Raw genomic sequence first — 7,756 nt, forward strand, 5'->3', positions numbered from 1 at the left:
GCACGTCAACAACAGACGAAAACATTGATGAAGTGAAGAAAATAGTATTTTCCAATTTATTTTATGGCCAATCGGAACGGTCAATAAGGAATATTATCTGCAAGTTATACGCAATTTGCGCGAAGCAATCCGCCAGAAACGCCCAGATTTGTGGAAGAATAAAAATTGGCTTTTGCATCATGATAACGCCCCTGCTCACACATCGTTGCTTGTGCGCGAATTTTTGACCAAAAACAACACACTAATGATGCCGCAGCCACCGTATTCCCCAGATCTGGCCCCCTGTGACTTTTTCTTGTTCCCGAAACTGAAGAGGCCCATGAAAGGACGACGCTACGCTACGATTGAGGAGATAAAGACGGCATCGAAGGAGGAACTGAACAAGATCACAAAAAATAATTTTTTGAAGTGCTTCGAGGATTGGAAAAAACGTTGGCACAAGTGTATAATATCTGATGGGGATTACTTTGAAGGGGACAAAATAGATATTCATGAATAAATAAATTTAATGCAAAAATAATAGATTTCTTTTTATTGTACTACACCTTATATTTAAATAATGACTACCGAGAAGTTAATTTTACAATGATATAATTAAGAAAAAAAACTGGAGTGACACATTTTTGAATAAAATATAAATATAATTTTTTCAGGTAAATACAATAATACAATTTTTGGTTTTCTGGATTAAATGTACGCGTTTATCGATGTGTAAGAGTGTGTGTGTAAAGTATCATAGCAAAATGGAAGGGAGGAGTTACGGAGTAAATAATGAGAGAATAAAAAGAGAAGGAGGTAAGTGGATTTGAGAGGAACAAAGGGGGGAGGTGCTATTAATACTGGCTAGGATCATAGGGATTGAGGGAGAAAGGGTCAAGGGGGACAAGGGACGCTACCGGAACCGAGAACAGGCCATCGGATCCTGCGATCCTCACGGCTACCAAATCTTGGTTGGAGGGAGTAAAGTGTTGTGTACTCTAGGAGTTGCTGGGCATCATGGAAAAGAAGAGGAAAGGGGACAGCGGCAGAGTAGCCATTATGTGAGATTGAGGGGGTGGTATCAATTGGAAGGGGTGATGGTGGATGCGGGGGGAAATCTGCATCTGGGAAGGAGGAATCGGGGATAGATCGGAGATTGGGGAATATGAGATTTCGAGGGGTGGAGAGAGGGTTGCCAGGAGAAATTGTATGGGGGGAGTCGGTTCCGAGACTGTCGGTTGACTTTGGTGGTGGAAAATCCGGGCGCGGGCGGCGAGTCGGCGCGATCGGGTAGTTCTCGTCAGGCGGCGGCGACGAGGGGCAAACGAACGGCGTAAACGCACAAAAAAAATTTTATCTTTAACGTGGATCCCTAAAGAAAAGAAAGGAGGAAAGACGGGGAGGGACCACTCGATGTAAAATAGTTGGAAACTTACTGGCGATGCAAGATGGCCCTACCGCGGAGAGGGTGACGTCGGATGTTACTCAGCTTCGACGGACTTCCTCGATCAGGAAACAAGCTTTTGATTTAACTTGAATCCCGATGATACAATTGATCTCACTGATTCTATCGGGAACTTTGAGTAACGCGATCAATTCACTGACTTTATCGATAACCTTGAGTATCATAACCAACACACTGTCTCTATCGGGAACTTTGAGTATCGCGACCAACTCACTAACCCTATCGGGACAAATAAAACTCCGGAACTTAGAGAAAAATCTGCTATCTGATGCAAGGGTTGCGGAACCGCGATTTTTATACTAATCGTCCCAGATTACTCAAATTTGGATTGGTGGAATAGGTTTCGTTGGCTGGTAATAGGATTTTCTTTTGCTCTTGGATTGGTTAAGATTTTGGGGGAGGAAAGGATGTTGACAGGAATCTGTAGAGTGGGAAAGTGAAACTCCAAAATTTTATGATCTTAAGATTTATGGGGAAACGCGCGTCTCGGGCGCGCATGCATCGTCGCCACGGGACCACTCAGAATCTACCCCTGAACGTCGCGTGCCGTTTCTTAAATTTTGTAATTACGGATTCGTGAGAATCGTCCGCGACTTGATCGTTAATCTTGGCGTTAATTTGGCCGGTCTTACGCTTTCTATACGTATTTATTATTGATTTTTATCTCGGAACGACATTCACGAGGAAATACCGGATTCCTTGTTTTAGTTGTTAAGATAGAGAAAAAAAAGGAAAAAAAGATAAAACTTTAGTTTTTCGACGAATTCGAGATCTCTATGAAAGAAAAGAGTCGCGTGAGTCCGCCGGACGTAACAATACCAATCAGTATTTACAGTCCTTCGATCCTCTAAAGCCACGGTTGTCACATGTCCGGTATAACCGAAGAAACAAGCAATCATTTGCTTGGCACTTCACTGCGTGAACGAACAACTTTTGTTGGTTTCGGTTCATTTTGAAATACCCAAACAATGGATTGTTGTTTACTTTCGGGCTCATACGAATACAATGTAGATCCATGTTTCGTCCCTAGTAATGATGTTGTAGACCAAATTTGACCGACTTCGGTTGAATTTCTTGAGCATTTCTTTGCTTCATTTAATACGAGTCTGTTTTCGAGCTTCGGTCAAGTTGTGTGGGATCCAACGACTACAAAGTTTCCGTACGCTCAAGTGATCATGCAAAATCGTATGTATTGCTTTCATGTCAATGCCTAAGGATGCCTGAATTTCGCGGTATGTTATATAGGTCTCGCTCAATCATTTCACGCACAACATCAACATTAGCAACAACAGACATGGATGGAATTTTCACGGAATTCATCACTAAGAAAGGTACGTTCACGCTGGAATTCGGCAAACCAATTATAAACAGTCTTATTGGATGGCGCTTCATCCCCAAAAGCCAAATGAAGTCGATCGATGCATTATTTCGGAGTTAGATTACATTTGTAATCGTAAGAAATCATTGCCCGAAAATTTTCACGCAAAATTTCCATTTTCTTACAAAATATTATACAATAACTTCTTTTAAAATACTATGCAAACAAAACTAGTTTGGGTACAAACTGTCAATTGAATTATAGGTTAAAAACGTTTAATTTTACAGATATAATATTATAGTAGCAGAAGGTTGGCGCCACTGGAAGTACTAGTTTGCAGAAACTTTTCCAGCAGCCTACGTAGATAGTGCCTGGCTAGATTTCCAATAATGGCATGCCACAATATTCCTTACGGAATTCAATATTAAAATTTATATCCAAACATATTTCCACCCGGGAATATGCAGAAGAATGATATATTATTTCTTACTGATGTTACAAGAGTTTGATCCAGACTGAAAAGTCCACACACTGAGAATTCTAACGGACGGTGTAGAAGCTGAAATAAAAATATCTCTAATTGTTTCCTGTTTTCTTTGTCGCAACTCATTGAATAGCTGGCTGATTAAAACGGCTGTTTTTTTTCCCTGAAGATGTATTAATCATATATAAGCTTATGGAATTGTAATTATAAAAGCAAATTGTACATGCTCAAGATACAATACATTGGATAATTTTAATTTATTATTGTTAAATCATGTTGAATACCCAAATAGCACAAGATATTCAATGAATATTCGTTATTCACCAGATGGTATAAAATAATATATACATAATACATAAAATATACAATAATATGTATGTCCATTAACGAACATAAAAGTATATTCGTATAATAGACATATATGAACATTATTTTGTGACGGATGGCTAGTGTCACCTTGTATGGAAGGCTCGCTCGCCAAGGCGACGTGTAATAACGATGATTGTAATAAGTTAGATTTTATTATAGAGTTGAATTAAAATTTGTTTGAAGCGGACGGTAAGCGATGCTCGTAGTAATAATATTGCGACAATTGATGCGTTTGGTTCGATGCGTGCACAGATAATTCGCACTTGATACGACGTTGAGTAATTTCTCATTCGAAAAAGTGTGTATTACGAGCAGTAACGAGACCGGCAAATCTGATCGGAAACGCCGGTAAGTCTCGCGCACTGAACGGTTTCGCGGTACGCGTATACCGATCACATTATGTGACAAAGAGCACTGGTGATACGCGACGACAAGTCGATTGGTTCGCACTTAATATTCGCGAAGATGCGTTAAGAGTGAGGAGCGATATTGATCGGGATCCGGTGGTGAACTCATTATTCTCACACGGAGAGTGTGCGGTCGACGGTTTTCGGGATTTGCGCAAGGGGGTTCGCGTGCCATTTGATACAAACAGCGTGATTAGCACAGGGTCGAGGTATGTTCGTGTTTTGATCGCTTGGTATCGACGAGCTGTTTGCTTGCTCCGAAAATATGAAAAGATTATAACGATAATTCCGGAACAAACATTTTATAAATATTTATAATATATCCATGTATACGAAATCTACCGAAAAAGACATTAAAAAAAGGCATAAAGTTATTTTGCCAAAAAAAAGATACCAAGAATAATGCCATAGAAAAAGAAGTGAAATCAAAATAATATATATATTTTAAATATATCTATTTAAAAAGTTCCATAGAACACAATTCTCCGAGCGGCATTCATGTGATGTAGACATCCTTTGGACATCTTTTAAGACAGTGTTGTATAGAATAATTTTTCATAATTATATAATACTCATAATTATAATAATTATAATATATAATATAATACTACACAAAGTACGAATGACATTTGAAGTGTATTAAGTATAATGACACATTAAAATAAAAGAACGAAATGCAATAGATAATATTAATATAAGAGGCGCAGAAACTGAAAAGAGATTTTTACATCGACAACAAATAGAAAATTGTGATACATAAAAAATCGAAAATGAGCAAGATCTCCAGAAATAACATACGTGCCAGCAATAGCTTGACGTGACCGTCTTATTCATAATTCGATTCATGTAAATAATTCAATAAATCTAATATTTTATTATAATTATAAACTATTTTTTGCAAATTAAAAAAATTTTATGTATGTACATTCATTATTATTTCAGTATTGATAAATTTCATATTTAACAGATACACATACAAATATTTTTCTATGAAATAAAGACAAATTTTTAATACATTATAATATTAAATTTTTAACTTTTTTATTGTAGTAATAGAATTTTAATTTTAATACATTAGTATTAGCAGTTATTGTCGACATAATATTATTGTTTTTGATTAGATTATATTTGATTCTCATAAAAATAGAAATCTAAAAATTATGTTTCTTTAATAAAAATTTTTAGAAATAATGCATAACTTATTTGCGAATTAAAGATTTTATACCAAATAAATTTAAAAGCGAGTTATATGTGAAATTGGGACTTATATGTATTCCTTTGTAACATATTTCGAAATTATATTATCTATGTGCTAATATCCTTTTATAAGTAGAATGAATTAGAATGAATGTCATCCATACTTTGTGCAGTATCATTTTTTATAACTATAATATACTTATTACAGTTATAAAAAATTATTCTATATTGTCTTAAAGGATGTCCAAAGGATGTCTACCAGGTGTACAAGTATGAAATGTGGATTTGAGAAAACAGATGGCGCATCAATGCAGTGTGTGGTATAAAGATTTGACTGTTATGCCATTTTGAAGTGCCATCAACAAGTGTCAGACGCGCACGAGTGATAAATTGAAAAAGTGTTTGCATAGTGTTGTGTTGCTGTGTTCGATATGTCGAAATTTATACCAAACAAAGAGCATTCGCGGACAGCATTAATTTTTTGTTTTCATTTGAAGAAAACTGCTGCTGAATCATACCGATTACTTCGAGAAGCTTATGGTGAACATGCTCCATCGCAAGATACGTGTGAACGATGGTTTCGGCGTTTTAAAAGTGGTGACTTCGATGTTGCAGACAAGGAACACGGAAAACCGCCAAAAAGGTACGAAGATGTGGAATTGCAAGCATTGTTGGACGAAGATGATTCACAAACACAAAAACAACTCGCAGAGCAATTGAGCGTTAGTCAACAAGCTGTTTCCAATCGCCTACGAGAGATGGGAAAGATTCAGAAGACCGGAAGATGGGTACCGCATGAGTTGGACGGCAGGCAGATGGAGAGGCGCAAAAACACATGTGAAATTTTGCTTGCACGATACAAAAGGAAGTCGTTTTTGCATCGTATCGTTAGTGGGGATGAAAAGTGGATTTATTTTGAGAATTCCAAGCGCAAAAAATCATGGGTAGACCCAGGCGCACCATCCACATCGACCGCAAGACCGAATCGCTTTGGCAGAAAAACAATGCTCTGTGTTTGGTGGGACCAAAAGGGTGTAGTTTATTATGAGCTGTTAAAACCTGGTGAAACGGTTAATGCTGGACGCTACCAACAACAATTGATCGATTTGAACCGTTCGCTGCTTGAAAAAAGACCAGAATACCAAAAGAGACAACACAAAGTCATTTTTCTTCATGACAATGCTCCATCACATACGGCAAAACGGTTCGCGACACGTTGGAAGCACTCAGCTGGGAAGTTCTACCCCATGCGGCTTACTCATCAGACTTGGCTTCTTCCGATTACCACTTGTTTGCATTGATGGGTCACGCACTTGCTGAGCAGCGCTTTGGTTCGTACGAAGATGTGAAAAAATGGCTCGATGAATGGTTCGCGGCAAAGGGGGAAGATTTTTACTGGCGTGGTATCCACAAATTGCCCGAAAGATGGGAAAAATGTGTAACTAGCAATGGAGCATACTTTGAATAAAGCTCTTTTTATCATTCTTCCGAATTTAACGTGTTTTTTTTTTTAAATCTGCATTTCATACTTGTACACCTATGAAAGATTTAACGCCGAAAGAAATCAAAGCCGAGTTGGATAATGTTCATAGCACATCTGCACCAGCGTTTGCGACTATACAATTGGGCGAATGAATTTAAATGTGGTCGTACATCCACATGTGATGCACCTCGTTCGGGATGTCCAATTGAGGCTACTACGCCAGAAATCATCGATAAAGTTCACGATATTGTTTTGACTAATCGACGAGTGAAAGTGCGCGAGCTTGTTGAGTCCATAGACATATCACATGGCACAGTGACTTCAATTTTGCATGAACAATTGGGTATGAAAAATCTATCGGCAAGATGGGTGCCGCGTTTGTTTACTGTGGACCATAAGCACGACCGTGTGACGATTTCAAAACAATGTTTGGAGATGTTTTAACATAATCCAGATGAATTTCTGCGTCGATTCATTACTGTGGAAACATGAATCCATTACTTCACATCCGAGACGAAGGAACAGTAAAAACAATAGACTTCACCGGGTTAATTAGCTCCGAAGAAGGGGAAGGCCGTGAAGTCGGCCGGAAAGATGATGGTCACAGTTTTTTGGGATGCCCGCGGTATAATTCATATCGATTACCTTCCGTCGAAGCAAAGAATCAATGGCGATAACTACGCAATCTTATTGGACCGTTTCAACAACATTTTAAAGAAAAAACGTCCTGGCGAAGAAGAAAGTACTTTTCCATCAAGACAATGCACGGGTTCACACGTGCCCGGCGAAATTCAACGAATTCCGCTACGAATTGCTTCCCCATCTAGCATATTCCAGATTTAGCCCCCTGCGATTATTTCCTGTTTCTAAACCTGAAGAAATGGTTCGGAGGAAATAGATTCACCATCAGAGCAGCTCATCGCCGAAACAGAGGCTTATTTTGAAGGGTTGGACAAATCATATTATTCGGACGGCTTAAAAAAGTTGGAGAATCGTTGGATCAAGTGTATCGAGCTGAAAGCAGACTATGTTGGAAAATAAAAATGAATCGATC

This window comes from Trachymyrmex septentrionalis, unplaced genomic scaffold, assembly GCF_001594115.1.
Source record: "Trachymyrmex septentrionalis isolate Tsep2-gDNA-1 unplaced genomic scaffold, Tsep1.0 scaffold45, whole genome shotgun sequence".
NCBI classification, from domain to species: Eukaryota; Metazoa; Arthropoda; class Insecta; order Hymenoptera; family Formicidae; genus Trachymyrmex; species Trachymyrmex septentrionalis.